General features: G+C 46.1%; 1 long non-coding RNA gene across 1 annotated transcript; it reads left to right on the forward strand.

Annotated features, from left to right (window-relative positions):
* Positions 1-8,153: 8,153 nt before the first annotated feature.
* LOC121043731 (uncharacterized) lies at positions 8,154-20,528 on the forward strand. Its single transcript, XR_005797008.1, has 2 exons — positions 8,154-8,309; positions 19,307-20,528. It is a non-coding gene; the product is annotated as an uncharacterized LOC121043731 (long non-coding RNA).
* Positions 20,529-21,769: the final 1,241 nt, after the last annotated feature.

Raw genomic sequence — 21,769 nt, forward strand, 5'->3', positions numbered from 1 at the left:
CTTAAATGTGTGCTAGATATTCTAACACTACGTGTATTATCCGATTGAACCCTCACTGCAGCCAACTATGGGTGTTATTACTCTCTCCATTTTGCAAACATCTAACTAACTTGGCCAAGTAGGTGAAGAGCAAGGATTCAAACCCAAGACAATACATGCTGTGCTGCCTCTTGATATTTGATCAGGTGGGCTTCTAAAAGGTAGCCAGGTAGCCAGAAAGCCTGCAAAATTACTTGCAGCTACTGGGGCTAATGCTTTCTGCTCTCTGCCTGGGTTGTTAAGGGCATCAGTCCTGGAAGGAGAACTTATTGCTTTTTATCCACTCACTATTTTTAAAATTGTTTCTGTATCACCTATAGATTGCTTCCCAAAAGCTGGGAGAGGGAACATGGTGGCCAGCTCTAGGTCCTAGAGCTCCATAAAAGATGTATTTTCTCCTCTGTGGTAGTTACTGTGCTAAGTCACCTCTGCATGGCATACTCGAGTATTCCTTACCTCCACCCTGGCACATCTGTGTGATTATCCCCTTATTACAGATACCAATTAATAGCAAGTCCCAATCAACAGAACCCTGGATAAACCATATTTTACTGTAATTGGGTACTTTCCTGGTGCCACAAAACGATTTGTTCTCTTTTGCTCGCTAAACAGTTCTCCTCCAATTTTATTTGCTTCCTTCGTTTGCTTGGCAAACTCTTTTCCACAAAGGTAAAATCCTGTTAAGAGAAAACTCCAGGAACATCCAAATTGTTTCACTGGAAGAAATTCTAGTATAATGAATATGTGATTGCCATTCTCATCCCCAAGCTATAGGATCTGGGAATGCAAACAGGTTAAATGTCCTGGACAGAGTCCCAACTCCGGTCGGGTGAGTGGGCCCTCTGACATTCGTGATTTACTGTACAGATTCTCTAACCCCATGCACACAGCGTCTTCTTCATTTTCTTGTTGCCCTTCAAGTTCTGTTGGTTTTGTTCAGATGTTTTTAATGAGTTTGTCCTGCGGCAGCCAGGGAATGGCTAACAAGTCTTCTGGGCCCTTAAAAACCCATTAGAATGTTATTTCTTACAAAGTGAAAAACTAACCTCATGCCAGATGCAAATAGGGCTCAAGCCATCAGAAATAAAGTTTGATTCTCAAGGAAAATTCCACTGAGACATGAAAGTTCTTCAGCTTAGAAAAATAGTCTTTGATGTTAAGTCCAACTCGGCTGTCTGATATAATTATTAGGAGTATAAGTCGGCTTGAGTTCAAATCCACACTCTTGTTACTTACTAGCTCAGTGATCCAGGGCCAGTCACTTAACCTCTCTGAGTTTCTGTTACATCACCTGAAAAACAAGAATGTTGCCTACCTCATAGAACTGTTGGAGGATTGACCAATGTATTATAGGTGTATAAGTTAGGATTCTGTTTAGCTGGGATAACAAAAAATAAAGGGACTTCAATGAGTAGCGGTGTATTTCTTTTCATTTAAAAGAAATTCAAAACTTGCTCATCTAGTATTGGCATGGCAGCTCCATAGTTGTCAGGGGCCCAGGCTTCCTCTAGCTCTCTGCTCTCCCGTCTTTGGCACTATCTTCCATTCTCAAGGTCGCCTGATGAACCTCATGGTTCAAAATGACTGCCAGGCACCAACTCTCAGCCTATATTCTAGACGGGAAGCAGAAGGAAAGGTAGAGGGAACAGAGGACATAGAACTGTGTGTGTCAAGGATGTCGGTAATCTGTTTAGGAAATTTCCCGGTAGTTACAACCAACAACTTCGTGGGTCTTTTGGGCTTCCTTAGCTGCAAAGGAAACTGGGAAATGATCCGCAGATGGCCATATTGGTATTTAGAATAAAAACTTGGGATTTCATGAGTAAAGAAGGGGAGAATACAATTGGATAGCTAACTAGCAGTGTGGTTGTAACATTTAAAGTACTTAAAAATGGTGCCTGTTACTCAGTTGGCTGTCAATTTGGTGGAGACAGCCTGCATGGTGAATTGAACATAGCCTTTGGAGTCTAGTGGACTTGAGTCGAACCCAGCTCCATCCTTTACTGGGAATGACGTCTTGATCATTACTGAATTTCTTTGAGCCTCAGCATTCTTGGTTGTTCAATGCAGTTACAAGTTTTGACCTTTTGGGATTTCCGGGTAAATAAATTAAGAATAAGTGTTTAAAGGGTCTGATACATAGTAGATGTTCAGTAAATGTGAAGTCCCCTCTCTACTCTGTCCCACTAAGGTTCTAGCTCTTCAGTGCAAAACAAGAATCCAAGGAATCATCACCTCCCAGCAGGGCCCTGAGAAGTGGTCAGAAACCTCCCAGAAAACAAAGCTGCTTTGCCCCCAGGCTGCCTGCTCTCTGCCCACAAAGTGCTGAAGTGAGTGAAGCCAACCCTGTAATCAAACAATACCAGATACTTTAATTATAGTTTTTTGCCACGATCTGAATCACTGTTTTCATGTGCATTGCCGTGAATTAATCTCATAACAGTGGTGTTAATTCCTTGATGGATAAAGGAGTATTTCAGCTACCAAGGTATTCCACAGAGAAAGGGAATGGAGTTCACATTTAATTAGCTCCTACTCTGCCAGGCACTGTGCTACGTGCATTATAAACCTTGTCTTGTTTTTCTCTCACAATAACTCTGTTGGCGATTATTACCACCTCATTTTACAAGTGAGGGCACAGAGACTCAGACATGTTGAGTAATGTGCCCAATGTTATAGTTTGTACAAATCCCAGAACTGGAGTATGAATCCACATTTGTCTGATTCCAACATATCTGGCTATCTCCCTGCTTTCCCAGCCCCTAGAACAACTGGTTTTCAGAAGAGGACTGTTGAGGCATCTGGCAGAAGAAGGACAGGGAGACTGTGCTGGAAGTTGGCTCACTGCCTCTGAGTCCCGGATCTGATTTCCCAGCTCTGGGACCTCGGTAAGACATTGTCCCTCTAGGGCCTCATTTTCCTTTCTGTAAGGGAAGTAATGGGGTGAGGGGCGGAGATTAACGGGATGATCTGAGATCTCCCTTGCAGTTCCCAGAATCTATAACTGGAGGGTGAAATTGCACACCCTCAGTTCTGCATGTTCCAATATTAGGTGCACCTGCTATGAACTAAACTTCACTCTGGGAAAAATAAAGCACAAACAAGGTGTAGTGATGGTCTGAAGAAAGTTAAAGTGAAATCTGGAGAAAGGGAAGCAGATTTTATCTAAATATGTGGAGATACATGGAAGAACTTTCTAGAAATTGCATTTATCCAAAAAGGCAATGTCAAAGGGTAGTAGGCTTCCTGTCCCTGGAGGAGGTCTTCCACACAGGGCTGGACCATTGTACGATAATGGTGCTGTTATAATATTGAGTGCTTGGACAAAAGGGTATCTGAGACCAAATGCAGACTTAATGCATCATCATTAGAAGAGGACTAAAGATACAATCATGGTCAAATTGAAAGTCCCCATCCTCACTTCCCCTCTCCCAATTCCAATCTCTAGGAAAAACAAAAAAGAGTGGTTTTCCTTCTAAATCCCCTTTCAAGATATTATCTCACCAATCATGCGTTCTGAAATTTCTATTCATCGTGAACATCCTTACGTGGCTCACAAATAATTGCCCTCGTTCCTTTTATCAGAGGCATGATGTGCCGCAGATGACAGGGATGAGAATCATCACTGCGCATGTATTTTACACATTCTGTCCTTCTTTGCATATTCCTACCTCTCGACACCAACTCTGCTAAAGACAGTTTGTTCGTTATTGGTTCAGATGAATTTTGCAAGCTTATTTATGGTATTGTCGCCTTAAAACTCCATACATGGCTTTAGGAATGTACATGGTTGAATCTGTCGTATCATCTCTTTCAACATCTGCATTTCCTATCTTGCTTTAGAAAATCTTTATTATCGCCTTAGCTATGGTCGCAATAAAGCTGTATAACAAACCACCCCAAAATATAGTGGCTTAAAAGTGTAATCATTCATGCATCTATGGATTAAGTATTAGCTGATCTAAATAGGGTGTGTGGGGTGCCTGGGGGGCTCAGTTAGTTGAGCGTATGACTCTTGATTTTGGCTCAGGTCATGACCTCACGGTTCATGGATTTGACCCTGAGTAGGGCTCTGCATTGACAGTGTGGAGTCTGCTTGGGATTCTCTCTCTCCCCCCCTCTCTCTCTGCCCCTCCCCTGCTCATGCTGTCTCTCTCTCTCTCTCTCTCAAAATAAATACATAAACATTAGAATAATAATAACAATAATGGTGCTTGGCTTTAAGCTGTACCTTGGTTCAGTTCTGCTCCATGTGTCCTTCACCCTCCTTGGATCAGTGGGCTGGCTAAGACATGTAATTTTCATGGTCATGGTAGACACACAAGCTAGTTCATGCCTTTGCTCATGCCACATCCACTCACATCTTATTGGAAAGCAAGTAGGGTGGCCAAGACCAATCCTGACCGGGGAGAAGAAGAATATTTAGAAGTATATATCACACTGGGAGATTCCACTAGATTACACCTCTAAAATTTAAAAGAAAGATAATCTCTTTCTTTTTTACAGCTTTTTAAAGCTTTCTGTTTTACAGCTCTGGGGTTTTTTGTTCCGTTCTTTCTCTATTTGTATTGAATGATGGGTGTATGTGTGTGTGGATGTGCATGTTAGAGATGTGGCATTAAACAAGGGAGTGATCCTAGAATGTAGTGTCAGGAGGTCGGTGACTGCATTAGCAAGGGCATGTAAATTATGAAGGATAAGGGAATCGCCAGACCTCTACTTTCCAATCTGGAAGGCTGGTGCTCCATGTGGAGGGGTTTATGTAGAAATTCATCTCAGTTGGAGAGTTGGTCACAGAATATGTAAAATGTGGGTCTCGGTCCCAGAGAGCTTGTCAAATGGAGGGATTTATATGACATTGGTTTTAGGGCTTTGGTTGATGGTGGGGAATTCTGCTCAGGTTTTAGCCCCATCAAAATACAATCATTTTCACAGAAAGCCCCCAAGAGGCAGTGCTAATGGACCAGGGGCAATTTGAGTTCAAAAACTGGAAATATAAAAGCAATAAAGAGACAGCCTATAGGCTGAAATCTGGAGCAGTTTTCTTCATCGTGTTTGTCCTGGGAAGGGTGACTCTCCACCCCACCCTCCCTGCCATGCCAACCTCAGGAAGCAGGGGGGCTGCCCAATGTCCTTGAGCAGGACAGAACCATAATACACACTTCCTTAGGCAGGTAAGAATGTGGCTCTTGTTTGGGGCGCCTGGGTGGCGCGGTCAGTTAAGCGTCCGACTTCAGCCAGGTCACGATCTCGAGGTCCGTGAGTTCGAGCCCTGCGTCAGGCTCTGGGCTGATAGCTCGGAGCCTGGAGCCTGTTTCCGATTCTGTGTCTCCCTCTCTCTCTGCCCCTCCCCCGTTCATGCTCTGTCTCTCTCTGTCCCCAAAATAAATAAACGTTGAAAAAAAAAAATTAAAAAAAAAAAGAATGTGGCTCTTGTTTGTTCAATACCTATTTGCCAGAGAAGCTGAGCACAAGGATGAGGGGTGTGGGAGTGAAGACCACGGGGGCTGGGCTGGCTTCTCCTCTACCATAAGGCACTACAGTAAAAACCTTGGTTTGTGAGCATAATTCGTTCCCCAAATAGGCTTGTAATCCAAAGCACTTGTATATCAAAGCGAATTTCAAGAACCATTGACTCAGTTATGGTCATGTGACATTCGGCATCCCATCCGCTCGTTTATCAAGTTAAAATGTATTAAAAATGTTTGTTCGTCTTGCACAACACTCGCAGAACAAGTGGCTCACAGTCCGAGGTTTTACTATATTCTGCTTGGCCCCAAACATGCGTACTTCCCTTAACAAAACAAAAGCCCCTCAGTTAAGCAGATTCATCATCTGCAGGACACTGCTTAGCACAGGTTTGGGGGATCTTATGCTGTAGTAAGAGGCTGATGAAATATCTCTTTGTTTTGAAAGGTGTCCTAAGGTCGATGGCTCTGTTTTGCTGGTGCCACTGCGGGTTGCCATCCAATTTAATAGCTCCCTATAGCTCACTGCAATCCCTGACCCATCACCAGAGAGAAGGAGCAGCCTCAGGAGTACAAGAAATCAACTACAATAGCCTTGTAACTTGGGCTAATGCTAGGACTTGCTCTATTTATCCAACACAGGGGCTGTTTGTGACAGGAGCCTAACCAAATGTTAGCAATATATCCTGGCTCTTACCTCCAGCTTGGAGACCTGGTTTACATACTTTCCCTGTGCAATTCTAGGTGTCCTATTCCTGATCAGTGCCTCCGGGTGGGAGTCAGGCCCAGCAGAAAATCTTTTGGGGGTGCTATTTCTCTTTTTCTCAGAGCTTATCTTTGGGGCAATGCAAAAAGGGGGCAGGAATAAGGCGCACCTGGGATTTCATGCCTTAGCAGCCCAAGGCTTAAGGAGTTTAGGCATTTACTTCCCAAAGTGCATACCAGACCTCACATTTGCTCTGGACAGCCTAGTACCTTTCAATCACATACAGTATTCGCTTTGAGAGGAGCACCCTTAAATAAAATCTTTTCCATCTTCTTCCATTTCTCTAAACCTTTTGGCGCCCGTTGGACATTGGCATCTCACCGAACTACCCCTCCCCTGCTTGAGGTGGGACCGTGCAGGCTCATCAGAGCCTGTAGGAACCACAGCTTCAACCCTTTCAGCATCCTTCTGTAGACGCGATTCGGATCACGGAGGACAGGGAAATAAGAGAGGGCTCAGCATTCGACCACGTGTGCTGAGTTCTGTCTGTGTGCCACGCTGGGAGAGGAGCCCCCGAGGACAGAAAGCTGGGCGATGCAGGGCCGTGTGATGAATATACAGAGCAGCCCCACCGCCGATCTGTTCCCTTTATTAAGAACAGCGAGTGATCTAATACTTTTCATTCGGCTGTGGAAGTGCTCAACGCTGACACTTTGTAAACACACTAACATCGGCTGAAATGAGAGAAGTGAAGGATTATTTCTAGTTTCGCAAGAGACTGTCTTTGGCATTGTGGATTTATTGATAAAGGCACTGCCGTAATATTCTGTCTTCTGGATTCCATTTTAAATCGTCTTTCTCTGGCCCACAATTATTTGCTCGGATGGAGTGTTGGTCAGGATTCTTTTAGTTGCAAGGGACGGAAACCCGGCCCCCACCAGCCTGAGCAGAAAAAAAACAAAAAACAAAAAACATTCCACGACATCGTCAGTGTTTTTCTGACTTCTCCCTGCCATGCCCGCCCTCCCTCTTGAACTGGCTCAACTTCTCTGTGAGTTGATCCTTGTCTTTCCTCCCACAACTGGGTTTCCTCCTTGTAGCCAGGGATGATGGCAGAGTCCTGGCTGATGTGGCTGCAGACAGTTCCAGGCTTATGGCACCTCCACTTAACGCCAGAAATCAAGAGAAAGGTTATCTATCACTCTCCTGAGTTTAGATACAACATCCCGGGGAAAGTTCCTAAATTGCCTTGCTTGAGATGGGCACTCACCTTTCAAATGGGCACTTACCTCACAACTCCAGATGCACATTTGTTTGGGATGCTTTTCAAAGTGTCAGCCCTACGCCCAGAGATTCTGATTCATTTGGTCTGGTGGGACCTGGATGCCAGTATTTTTAACAGCTTTCTGCAGGTGACAATAGCCAAGCCTGACTACTGCTTGAGACTCCTTCATTTATTCTTCAAAAGTCAAGTTGGAGTGCCCGCGCTGTGCCACGCAGTATATTACATGGTGATAGAGACGCGAACCAGCAGATAAAATCGGTTCTCGTGAAGCTCACACTCCATGGAGGAAGGCAGGCAATAAAACCATTAATAAATGAGTAAATAAATAGTGCGAATAAATAAATAAGCACTATCCAGAGAATAAAAACAAGACCAGAGTATGGGTAATGAGAAGAAGCAAGCCATCAGCAGCTGGGGAGGAAGAACATTTGAGGCAGAGGGGACAGCCAATGCAAAGGCTAAGCGGCAGGAACAGATTGACCTATTCCAGAAAGAGAGAGAAGGCCAATGTGGCTGAGATTTGGTGAATGAAGAAGAGAGCAACATGGAGGAGGTCAGAGAGACAGGCAGCAGGGAGCCGTCGTGGAACTTTGCCGTCAAATGTTCTACCACTTGTCACGGAGCTTTGTAAACAAGGCCACGGAATATGGATTTTATTGTATAAGCAATAGGATGTCAACAGACATGGAGGAATGATCGGCTCTGATTTACATTTTCAAGTGCTAACTCTGGCTGCTGGTTGGAGAAAGAACTAGATGGGGCAAAGAGTAGGAATGGATAGACCAAGTAGGAGACAAAAGCAACTGTCCAGGTGACCAGTGATGTTGGCTTGGTCAAAGTTGGTTTTGGGGAGAAGTAAATGGAGGTTTTGGAGGTTGACAGGACACCACACATAGCCCTTTAATTGTTCCTTCCACATCCTCAGTGTCCAGCGTGGGGAGTGGGGGTAACATACTCCAGCCAATAGGTGCTCAAGAAATATTTGTTGAATTGCCAGAGTCCAGAGGCCTGAAGATGTAGGAGAAGGGACAGAAATAAAACTGAACTTGCAGAGGCACCGAACAAACCTCTCTAATGAAGCCCGGGGTTGGTCACAGTGCTTCACACATGAAGAAGGAGAGCAGACGGAGACTCCAAACGTTACCAGAGGACAGACAATTTAGTGACTCTGAAACCTGTGCAGGACACAAAAATCCACATCAGAGACATGCAAAGTGGGCATCCTGCTCCCGGGCAAGAGGCTTGATGTGGGAAGACACTGCACCACCATCATGGTAAAGAGGAGTTGAGCCTATACTGGTCCCTGTCTAGCCAGCACAGCACCAAAAGAATCAAATATTCACTGGTGACATTAAGTAGGGATATATACCCTGGGACCCAGCAATCCTAGCCTCGGTGTGTTTTGCAGAGAAATGCTTACGTAGGTCCACAGTGACCCAAGCAAGGATGTCTGTCATGACATTGTGTGGAGTGGGTAATGGCGGGCTAGGAGTCACTCGTGGAAGAGTGGATGAGTAAACCAAGGCCAACGCAAACTATGAACCGGCATGCAGTCATTAGCAGCCTCAAACTCAGTGTGTCCAGAACGACGCGGGAGACCTTAAAAATGCGGTGTCCATGGGGCGCTTGGGTGGCTCAGTTGGTTTACCTCCTGACTCTTGATTTCAGCTTAGATCATTATCTCATGGTCAGATGTGGAGCCTGCTTGAGAGTCTCTCTCTCTCTACGTCTCTGTCTGCCCCTCCCCCACTTGTGCACGCACACTCCTGTGCTCTCCCTCTGTCTCTCTCTAAAAATAAATTGTGTTCAGTGACAAATGGAAGAACAATACCACACACAGAACATAGAACAATACCATATATGCCAATTAAAAACATGTACATAGGGATGCCTGGGTGGCTCAGTTGGTTGAATTTCTGACTTTTGATTTCGGCTCAGGTCGTGAGATTGAGTCTCATGATTAGCTCTAAGTTGAGCATGGATCCTACTTGGGATTCTCTCTCTCTCTCTCTCTCTCTCTCTCTCTCTCTCTCAAAAAACTACACTGATGGTATGCTTACAAGGAAACGTGTGTTTCAGGGCACGTATTAAATACATGTGCACATTAGAGTAGATGCCAACGAGGACGAGGAACGGGAGTAAGATTGGGGATTGTGGAAGGGCAGAATAATGCCCCCACCCCCAGAAACGTCCACAACTTAATCCCCAGAACTGTGGATCTGTTTTGTTATGTGACGAGGGGGAATTAAGGTTGCAGATGGAATTTACATTGCTAATCAGCATGTAGGGAGATCAGCCTAGATTATCCAGGTGAGTCCAGTGTAACCTCCAGGGTCCCTAAGAGTGGAAGAGGGAGGCAGGAATGTGGGTCGGAGAAAGATGTGACTATTTATGAGTGATGGCAGCATAAGTAAGGATTGGGCCCAAAGTTGCCAGCGTTGAAGATGGAGAGAGGGGACCAGGAGCTGATGGAGGTGGAAGGCCTCTAGAAGCTAGAAAAGGGGAGGAAACAGATTCTCTTCTAGAGAGTTCCAGAAGGGAAGGCACCCTGTCAACACCTTCATCTTATCCGGGGAGATCCAAGTCAGACTTCTAGTGTGCAGAACTATAAAACAGTATATGTGTGTTGCTTTAAGCCTGAGTTTGTAGCAATTTGTTATGGCAGCCTTAGGAAATGAACCCAAGGGTAAAGGGGCTTGCATGGGCTTGTGATGATACGCAACATGCATTGAACTGTGGAGTCTGAAAAAGTCTGCCCTCCTCGTCCAAGGTCTAAGACAACGCTGTTAAAATTGAAGGGAAAGAAGAATAAAAGAAATCCCCTCAATACATAACACCAGATGTGATGGGAACAGCAGATCTGGGAATGAGCTCTCATCATGTCCCAAAGACTGAACTAGAACTTCATAGGCCTGAACCCATGTTTGATTCTTGGAGGGTAACCTGCTAGAGGTACTGGGAATGGCCAATCAGGCTCACTGGTCTGTCACTATTCCATGAAGCCTGTCTGTCCCTCCTTCTCCAGGGAACATCATTGTCCACCTCTTTAAACCTTCCCAATCTCTTCTCTTCCACCCCCAGCCCCCATCCTGCAGCACCTGTCTCCGGGACCACAGTCAGCCTCAAGGACAGTGTCTAGGGCACAGCAAATCCTGTGCATGGGGAGCTGATCTTGTTGACACTTAAGGAATGTCCTGACTACCCCGTTGCCCACACCATCCCAGAGCTTTTGCATCAGCGGGACCATTCATAAAAGAGCCCTGGGACTTCCACGAGCTATTTATTCTCAACAACTCAGAGCAACCCTTGGGGACCCAGTGTGATGTTTGCGCGTCTAATTTCCGTGAGCTATTGATAAGAGCCCACTCCAACCAGCTAGTTGTCAGCCTTGACTCCAAGGGCCTGGAAAATGTACTATTTGCAATTACTTGAAAAGAAACTAATTAGCTTTAAGGAGGAAACCATAGGTAGAAATGACTGAAATCAGCTGTTCAACTGTGCTTGGCAAAAAATTAAAAGGAGTAGGCGAGCGTACCTCGCATTGGTCTCACTTGAACGAAGAGTGGGAAGAAGGGCTAGCCTTGCAGAGGGAGTTTTCTGCGGCATTTTCTCTGCAAGGAGAGGCCTCTGAGCAGAAACAGTGTCAGCGAAGCTTTTGGGTGGCTGAGAGGTTACTAAGTGACCTTGAAAGCTACATGCGGACTTTGTTCAGTGGCAGTGATGAAAGGTATTTCAGAGAGTGATGATAAACTCGGGACTTTAGAAATGTGTACTGATGTTCATGGAAGTGTTAGATTTCTGCATTCGGTATGTAAGTTTTGTGTTCTCCTCAGAAGTGGTCATCCTGAGTCATTTCTCAAAACGGATTTAAAAACACTACATTACACTTTCTCAGAGCCTAGCACTCTGCCTGGAATACAGCAGGTAGTGATGTAAAGGGGAACAGCACCCTGGCGTGGCCTCGAGGCCACCTTGAATGCGAGAGGAGCAGGTGTCCTCGCGGGGGAGTGTTGCAACAATCCAGAGGAGGGACAAGAGGCAATAGCAGCATCGGAAGTAAAGATGCTTCCAGATGCGAACCAGAGCAGTGACCTGTATTCTCACCGTTTACAGTCACAAGGGAACTGTGCACTTTCCTCTGTTGAGTGCTTGCCATGTCCTATGATTTACATGTGTCACCAATTGTTATTTCCAGTTTATTCTTAAAAAAATTTTTTTTTATTATTTACTTTTGAGAGAGAGATACAGGTAGAGCACAAGTGGGGGAAGGGGCAGAGAGAGAGACACACAGAATCTGAAGCAGGCTCCAGGCTCTGAGCTGTCAGCGCAGAACCCGACGCGGGGGATTAACTCACAAACCACGAGATCATGACCTGAGCCGAAGTTGGACGCTTAACCGACTGAGCCACCCAGGCGCCCCGATTTCCAGTTTATTCTTGAGGAAACAGAAACAGTGACTGTTTCTGAGCCCAGAAGGAGACTCTGGGGAAGGGATATGGGGGATACGTAACTCATTCGGGAGCTGATTCCAGGAAATAACCGGCAAAGACGTGAAACATAAAATAGCGAGGGGAAGGAAGACAACAACATTTGCGTTCTAACTGATTTATGATGGTGGACAGCCAGAGTTCAGCCCTGCGGGGGAACTTTGGAAAACGGAGCAGAACATTTTCAGAGTGATTATTCCAGTCAAGAAGGCCAGGATGCTGGGGCATTTATCCACAGCCTCCCTATCTGTCATTGGTTGATGCTGCTTTGGGGACATCAACTCTACTGTTCCCGCTCGTCCAGTGCTCGAGGCTGGTCCTGCTCCACAGGTGCTCGCTGTCACAGAACCTCAGCACTGGAGGCGAGAACCAAGGGAGCGGGGCAGGGCACGGCAGTGCCCCATGGCCAGTCTGCCTGGGAATCCCACCTTGTGCTTGTTGTCTGGAAATAATTATAAACATTCCCCCCTTTACTCTTAAAGGTGTCCTGCTCTGGAGGATTTATATGGCCAGTCTTGTAAGGAAAGGAACAGCTGCAAACCCGAGAGCCTATGCTTTCTGCCTCTGTCTAGTCCTCTATAAGCGCAGTGTGGCTTTTCTCATCAGGCTAGGAGATGCAGATACATCGCTCCTCACCAGAACCTTCTCCAGGGAGGTCCTGGGCCACTGCACCAGCATGGCGGATGGAGATTAGTAACACCCAGGCTCCTGTTTCTGGTCCTTAACATACTGAATCAGAATCTCTGGGGCTTGGGACTGAGGATCAGCATTTTTAACACCTTCTCTGGCTAATCCACACAGTAAAGTTTCAAAACTGAAGGCCCAGCAAAAGGAGACAATGAGTGTTAACGTTTTCTGAGAAGCAGCAAAGTGGGGTAGTTAATAGCAGGGCCTCTGCCCTGGCCTGAGTCAAATCCCAGCTCTGTCACTCAGTGATTTCCAGCACATTACCGAACTTCTGTGTTCCTCACTGGGGAAAAAAAAATGGGGATAATAATAGCATCTACTTTATCAGGGCTGTTATGAGGATTAGACAAGTTAATCCATATAAAGCCCTTAGAACAGTGCTGGGCACGTAGCAAACACTCGAAATGCTAGTTAGTGTTATTACTGACTTTTAGCATTATGCCAGGGATCTTACCTAGGCTGTGATATTAATCCTTAGAACAACCACACAAGGAAGGTATTATTGAGGATTTGGGGCAAATAACTTATCTGAGGCTCAGAGGTTAAACAACAAACAACAGAGTGTGTGTGGGGGGGGGGGGGGCGTTGGCTGGAATTCTATCTCATATCTGTTACATCTGCCTCCCTGTCCTTGTCAGGCCCATTCCCTGCCTCCACGGTGGCATCCTGGTTTTCACCTGGCCCTTGGGCCCACCGGAGACTTCTGGGAATGGAGAGGAGGGAAGCCAGCACATCAGTAGCACTTACCTGCAGCATCCCGTCTGCCTTGGCCGGCTGGGCTGGAGCTGCTCTCTGGGATCTGGTTAGCAGCTAATGATCAGTGGGCTCTAGCTATAATGATCGGATTAGCTGCGCTTTAATCACTGTCTATTGTTTCAGCAGGGAGAGAATTTCACAGCTCATTGACTGCTCTGACTCCTAATCTACACGGAGGAAACAATGTTGCAGCTCATCAAATGCAATCAGCTGCTAATTGAAAGGAAATGGAATTTTACAATTACAGGCCACCTTGCAGTGCTCAGGATTTCTAAGCACTTCTCCCCACCCTCCTTTGCCAGCTCAGCACTGGCAGGAGCACTTGACAACCTGCTAGAGACTTCCCTGAGAGCTGCATTTAGGCCCTGGCCCATTTCTCCCTAGCCCCAGAGCAGCAGAAAAGGGAAGCAGCGTCCTCGCCAATTCCTAGGCTGTCCTTCAAGGCTCAGTGCAAAGGAAAAAGGCCTGGGCTGGGCGTCCGCAGTACTGAGTCTGCGTCCTGGCTCACCTTCCCCCTACACCTTGTGACTGTGTGACCTTGGACGTGTCCTCATTTCTCTCTGAGCCCCACTTTCTTCCTTTCCAAAATCAAGATTTGAGGATCTCCAAGGTTCTCATCAGTTCTGATGATTCTGTTTGCCCCATTCTTGTTATTATCCCCGTCCAGTGGCGAACATCTAAGTCGACGCCCTCTTTCTTGCCCAGATATCTGCTTTTCCAAATGCTTCCGGGGGCGGGGGACTGTCTTAGGTCTCCCAAAGGGTTTGTCCTGATGAGATTTTAATGGGACAGAAAGCAAAGTTGGGAAATATCCTACGCAGGCTTGTGGTCAGACATCTCTCTCCCTGTCCTGGATCCAGTCACTAGCTTGGATGAGCATCAATCACGATTAATTCTAAAGATAGTCACATAGATTTTTCTGGGGTCTGTCTTTTTCCCAGTGAAATTCTGTGGAGACAAGGCTTGGATGAGAGGGCTACCAGCCAGAAAGGGCATTGCTGCTTTTGACCCTGTCTCAAAGATCCATTTCCAGCCGGCCTTTTCTCTGAGAACAGGACAAACCAGCATCTGCTTTGAGCTCTGGTCTGTGTCATCCCACAATAACACTTGCTGTGTCCGGGAATGCATCCGAGGCTCACGTAACCCCGCAGTGCCATTTTCTCTTGGTTCCCATGATCCGTGGGCTTGTCTGATGTGCTTATCAAACAGATGCTGGAATATCACCACTTTCCTTCAGGCAGACGAGTTATAGTGTGCCTCAAAAAAAAAAAAAAAAAAAAAAGGCACAATCAAAAATAGTTTTTGTTTGGCCTGAGTTCATTCTCAGTCCCATTTCCTTCTCCGTGTCGGAGCGATGCTGTAGCAGGGTCTTAGGGTCTTGGGCTGACCTGTTGCCTAAGGATGTGGGCTGCAAACGAAGAGAAGGAAGCAGAACAGGGCCGGCTGCACCTTCCTTCTAACAACACCGCAGTGGGCTGGGAAGGGCCTGCTGCAGGTAACGCCTGATGTGCTTCCAGAACTCTGGCCCTGGGGAAGGCGGAGGAGAAAGAGAACAAAGGCTGGGGGAGCCGATTTAGGATTTGGGGGAGGGCGTGTGAAGGAAACTCCAGAGCTCCCGGGTCTGCTCTGCAATATGAATAGGAAAGAAGCCGGAAGCCAGTTTAAGTTGGGGACAGAAACAAGATCACTCAGAAAGATTCCAGCTATGGGTCTACTGGCCAAAGGGGTCAGAGTTCAGAAAACCAATGTGGAGAGGAGAGAGAATGTCCAAGACGAGAGTAAAATGGCCTAAAAGGGAGATGAAGAACGTAAGAGATGCCAGAGGGTTGAGCAATCCGGCCATGTTGACACTGGCCAGCCCTCAGATGCCTGTCCCTGCTGACAGAAAGGCGCTGGCTGGTAGGAGGCCTGGCCCTGGCTACCCGCGGGCAGTCATGTGGGCACTAGGAAAAATTTCACGTGGTGGGCAGCATGTGGCATCCAGAGACTATGAAAATAGGCACCCTACGGTATTTTAGAGATGTCATTGGCATTGGAGTCCTAACCTAGATCTATCTCCGTGATGTTTTGACCTGTAGATGGGACAAAATGATGGAGGTTCAGAAGGAAAACTTGACCGGAAAGGCAACTCTGGGACGTCTAAAGACGCCTTCGTAAAATCTTTTAGTTTTTCCAGAGTAACCAAAGCATCCTTTTATAGGGCTTTTAATTTTTTCATGTCTTGATCAAAATTCTGTTAAAAGTGAAACTTAGCATTAATGCTGATGAAGTTTTGGGGTGGTAGAGGGTTCAGGGGGTTCGGAGACGACAGCCAAGAAAGAATTCTTGAAGATGTCTTTGGTGCAAAATTGTGTTTTTATTAAAGCACAGGACCCACCCGGGGGGCAGGAAGAGCTGTCCTGGAATTGTGTAGAATGGCTGGTTATATACCTTGGACTTGGGGGAGGTAAAGTCAATAGGGTATTTCCAAAGAGACTTTCACATGCTAAAAACTTACTGGAGGCCTAGCCATTGTGAGGCTAAGGTTGTTTTTCCCTTTAGCAAGGCATTAACATTAACGGTAGGGAGTTCCTGGACTTTAGGCTGTTGATGGGATTGCCTTTTTCTGGTAAACTGGTGGAGACTCTTATCAGTTTAACCATTTGGGTTTTTTTTGTCCTTTCCTGTTTTGGGGTAGCCAGGAGTGTCCAAGGAATATCACACACGTCCTGCCAGGGCTGGGGCGGCGGGGGAGGGGGGGGCGGTGCTGGTTTGTGCTTTGTCCCTCAGCCTGCCTCACGCTTCCTCATCCAAAATCTTGGTATGTCAAGTGATTTGGAGATGCATTGAATTTTGAAGAATTTTTGTTTCATCATTTTTTAAAACTGTAACTGAAATACTTTGCAGGGCTACCACATTTTTTGAGATGTACTAGACAAGGCCCATGGATAAAGTTTCATGTCTGCCTTCAGATTTATGCGCCTTCATTCATTCAACAAACATCAAATACCTACCATGTATTGGATGCACATCAGTGAAAAAAAAAAAAAAAAAAAAAACAACAGGCAAAATATGTCCCCGCCCTCTGGAACTTGTATGCTAGATCTAATAAAAGTATTTATTTAAATTAGTTAATCATTTTATTTAGTAAGCTGTTTACTATTTTAAATCCCCTATTAAGAAATAAATGAATTAAATAGGTGATGTATAAAAAAGAATAAATACATGATGTAAAATTTTAGATGTCTAAAAATAGTCAACTAGGTACATAGTTATCAAAATCAACAAACGACTTTGCAGTTGACTGTGGTGGTCCACTGTCTGTCATGCGTGTCTGCCATATTGTTGCCTAACTTCTACTCAGTCTCTTTCGACACCGAAGCACCACATTCCATTCCACAGGGCTCTGAGCAGGTAGAGGATTCCTTAGCTAGAACTTTTATCTTTTAACTTCCTCCACTGGGTTCTGGCTCTTCCCTCTGGGATCACGTAGAGGCTTGCTACTCAAAATGTGGTCCTCAGACCAGCAGCAGCTGGGTCCCCTGGAGGCTTGTTAGAAGGGAGGAATCTTAGGCCCCACCCCATTCCAGCAGAATTAGAATCTGAATTTCAACAGGTTTTCCAGGTGATTTGAATGTCCATTAAAGCTTGGGAAGTACTCATATAATGATTGTCTGCTCTTTACCTGATAAAGAGTAGCTTTTCATCTATTCAAATAGTTCCACAGCTCTTTGAAGTCAATCTTTTTTCCCCCAGGCATGTGATGATGAGGTGAACCTCCAGGTAGAAATCAATGTCTACACATCTAAGTAGTTCTGCATGAGTGAGGCTCAAACCAGGACTGGGCACCAGGTTTCCCTACACACCATGGGTTTCATCCCTGACCATCCCTGTTTAGCTCTGAGGTCAACTATTGACCATACAGGGCTCTGGTCTTTGAGTTCCACCTGCACTATTTATGAAACCATGTACTTTGCATTTTAAATTAGACCATCCCGAACAGACCCTCTCAATTTAGCAGAAACACATTCAGGGTTTGTTTGCTTTTGTTTTTTGTTTTCTTGGTGTGTGTGTGTGTGTGTGTGTGTGTGTGTGTGTATGTGTGTTGGTATGATTAACAATGTAGCTAGAATATAATGTGGATACCAACACATTGCTCAGGATCCAAGATAGTTCTAGAGATAATCTCTCAGAGACCAGAGTGGATTGCTTCTCCCTACTTCCTTATCAACCAATTACCCTATTCTCTACTCCATGTAAATGTCATCCTTGTCTTGCTTATAATTCCTGTTTACTCGTAGCTTCTGATATCTCGTGGTAACCAAGTTGACATTCTCCTTGTATTTTCTACCTTCTGCTTCTGCTAATTGACTATCTGTATCTCAAGTTCAGATAGTTGAGAGGCAAGGCATGGTTGATTGGTTTGTGACCATTTCCCCTGCTTATCAGAGTTCTCCTGATAGGGCAGTTCATAAGGTACTACCCAGCTTACAGGATGGATACCTTATTAGGTCTCTACCCTGCCTAGATCCAGTTGGATCCTAGGATGATGACTTACGAAAAAGGGGCCCCATAGAAAGGGCTGTATATAAATCTGGCCAATTTAGTACATTCTCCATCTCGTTTATTTGTTCTTCAAATATTTACCGAGCACGTATCTTATCCCAAATGTGGTGCAGGATAAATACAAAGGTATATATGTGAAACATGGTCTCCAGTTTTACAAAGTTCATGGTCTAGTGATGGAGATACATAAGCAAGATAATGTAGCATTTTTACCCGGGAAAAATGCTATAATAGATACCTATATGGGGTGATGTGGAGATAAAAAAGATGGGATCAATTCTACTTGAAGAAGGTGAGGGAAGACTTCACAGAGGCGGCAATAAGTGCACTGGGTACTAAAGACGAGTATGGTTTAAGGCAGGATGTGTTTGGGGAGGAAGCTGGCTGTGTTCTCTTGGTGTGTCTTTGCAAGGTTGAGGGTATTGACCCAGAGCGACTTAACCAGGTGAGAACCAGGTTACTGAGGGCTTTGTAGGCCTTGCTGAGGAGTTTGGTTACATTCTGTGGAACAAGAAGAAGATTCTCAAATGACTTTCACGGGGGAATGTCACAGTTCAACGTATGTGTTGGGAAGAGACTACTTTGGTGGCAGAGGGAAAGATGGACTGGGGCTGAATGACAACAGGAGATGAAGACCAATTAGGAAGCTATTGCACTGAATGAGGAAATAAGGGTCTGGGCAAAAGGGGCCAAATATATGCCACGCATGCTGTTATTCTCCAACCCAGGTCTGTGGCCCACATTACTAAGTGATCAGGACATTCCTCTGCTGAGTCCCAGGGAAATTTCATCGTCTTACTCAACTGAGTATACAGGGCAGACATTACCAAGGGACCAGCAGTTGAAAGTCTTTGCAAATCGGGCTCAGCCCACATCACTGATGGTGGGGGAGGAGGCAAAAGAGGCTGTAAGAGTTGATGAACCTCCCAAACCCTCAAGAGTCTTTTCTTGGAGTCGTCCCCCTTACTGCTGGCTAGATGTGTGATCATCAGGTTCATTGCAATCACTGACAACCGGGTAGTGCTTTACAGCTTATAATGTAATTTTCAATTTTTAGTTTCTCACTCTAAACATGCAAGAAAGACAGGGAAAGGAAGTCCCACTTTCCTTTCTTTATAGCCCAGAAACCTGAGGCTCGGAGAACCTAGACTCCTTTGGCTCTCTGAGCTCTAAGGGCACTTCATCCCTTCGACGGTCAGCGACCGAGTAACTATTATCCCCAACTTTTTGCCACACACTGAGCATACAGTTAAGCATGACTTGGTCCTTGTATTTCTTTTTATTGCCCCATATCGGATTTATCTGAGCATATTTCTTTTATACCTTCTTCCAGATTATCAGTTCCCTGAGGGCAAAGCCTCTGGAAAATATTACTGTTCCTCATCACAGCCTGGATGCCGCACACGAGAACACCCCAAAGAGACCGGCGTGTGGCCTGGATTTGCCTAACCTTGGCTGCGACATCAGAGCTCAGGGATCCAGTTACAGATCAGCCCAGAGGTCTGTTTCTGATCAGCTCGGCAGCCATCTGTAATGCCTGCTAGTCATTTAACCTGGCAGAGAGTAAGGGCCTCTCCCCCAAATAGAGTGTAAAACCACAACCACAGCCCGCAAGACCTTGAGACGTGCAAATCCAGCGATTACCCAATGGCAAGTATGGGTGTGCTGGAAGGCAGCCTTTTCCAAGTCTTCTAAGTCCAGAATCACTTGGATCACATCACACTTGCCCAAGATGGACACAATGGGGTGCGTGACCTTCCGACTTCAACAACCCCCACCATTTCAGAGTCCTGAGGATGACTTTGAATCTGGATGCTTCTGAGGCCTCAAATGCTCACATCACCTGGAGACTCTGCAAGACCAAGAAGCTGTGGGATTGGCTGGCGGTGATGTCACAGCCATGCCAGCACTGCCTTCTGAGTGGCTGTCTGCCCCCTTGACTATCCCCTACCCCATCTTGATTTATACATGATATCTTATAATATCCAAAGCAGCGCTCAAGGAATCTTCCTTAGCCTCAGCCTCCTACCGCCACCCCAGGCATATAATAATGTCCCAGAAATACACAGGCTGCCATATCTTATTACATAAATATAGGCCTGAGAAGCTTCTTCATGTGACAGTAGGAAGCAAGTGCCACCCAGGAATGGCCCCGGGGAAGAGGGAGACAGAGCACTATCATCTCAGAGTTCTTAAGTGGAAATATTATCTCCCAGCATCGTTCCAATTAAAATTGGAAAATTTGGGGGCCCCCCCCTCCCCTTTCCGATATGTTGGGGCAGGAACACAGGGAAGGATATGCACCCAGAAGTCCTGCTTTGTTCCCTGGCTCTGCTGGGCATTTCAGTGTGTTGAGAAGGTCACTGTCTTCTGAGTTGTGGTTTCCTCCTCTCTAGAATGAGGGGAAACGGTACAACCTGCCAGGTGAATTTTTGACGGAATGAAAGGACACCACAGGTGTGAAAATGTGAAAATACAAACTACAGCTACACAAATTTTATTTCATAATCATCATAACAACAGTGATAATAATGATAAATTTCCATGCCTCTTGACCTCAGTGAAACATCTATTTTGTATGGGATGGTAATATCAACAGGAAGTACATAATATTTGACAGTTTTACAGAGGATGTTGATCCCCACTCTCCCATGTTTTATTACTTACTCCCCATTCACGGAAGAGACAAGTGTCCCTCACACAGTTGTATGAGCTGCCCAAGTCACACAGGCAGCTTAGGGTAGGTCCCTGAGGACCCCAGCTCATCTCTGGTCCCCCCAGCCCAAACCCCATGCTCTCCCTCATATGTTCTCCACAGGTAAGGGTGGGAGCAGCAGGGTGGGGGGGGGGGGGTCATGTGTATGTGTGTGTGTGTGTGTGTGTGTGTGTGTGTGTGTGTGGTGGTGCAGGGGGAGAGAGCCGGAAACCTTGGCTCTGGTTCTTCCATGCAAAGGAAACTCTAGGCTTTGGCTCATTTATATGGAGGCAGCTTCTTTACTTGAAGCTTCTTCTGTCAAAAGTAATTGCATTTCTTGGTCTCCCTCTGCTCAAGCCCTCCATCCCCTGTGCCATTTATGGTAACGGTGCCATCTGAACCAATCTCACCGCTGGTTCTTTGGTGCTAAAAACAACATTGTGTCAAGCAGACCCTTTGTGCTGAGGTAGCTCTGCTCCCTGGTCACTCTGTGCTCAGGCAACTGGGTCACCTTGTCCCTCTGCGCTAAAGTGTCTCTGGCTCTGTTCGTTCCCTTTGTTCTCGGGAATCCATATGCTCTAGTTTCGTCCATGTCCATTTGGGAGGGGTGAAGGCAGGCTGGGAATTTTCTGAGCTTAATCCTCTAGGCTGTGGGTAATTCCTGAGTTCACCTGGAAACAGCATCTAAGGCAGAGGCTGTTCTGTGCAGGTAGTTTATTTGGGCAGGGAGGGCTCTGGAGAGAGGCCCGCTGGAGGGAGACAGCGCAGGAGGGGAAGGCAATACGAGGATGTGTTACAGGTGACCGATGCTTCTCCCATGCCTTGGAGGAGACTCAGAAAATGAGAAGTCAGAGCACGAAGGAAAAACATATTTACCCATCAGCCTCTCTCCTCCATTGGTTCAGGTGGTCCTCTGGCCATTTACTTGCCCGTGTTCCCAGTTACACGCGCACAGGGCTAGCAGGTTGCGTGGTTGCTCTCACTTTCATGTCAGAGATGTCCCAGGACAGGAAGGGAGGCGGATATGTGATGTGCACCTGGGCAAAGAGAGCAGGCAACCCCCACCCCCACCCCCACCATGAGAATCTGTCACCATCCAAG

The sequence above is a fragment of the Herpailurus yagouaroundi genome, unplaced genomic scaffold, assembly GCF_014898765.1.
Source record: "Herpailurus yagouaroundi ecotype Mexico unplaced genomic scaffold, PumYag 187, whole genome shotgun sequence".
NCBI lineage: Eukaryota > Metazoa > Chordata > Mammalia > Carnivora > Felidae > Herpailurus > Herpailurus yagouaroundi.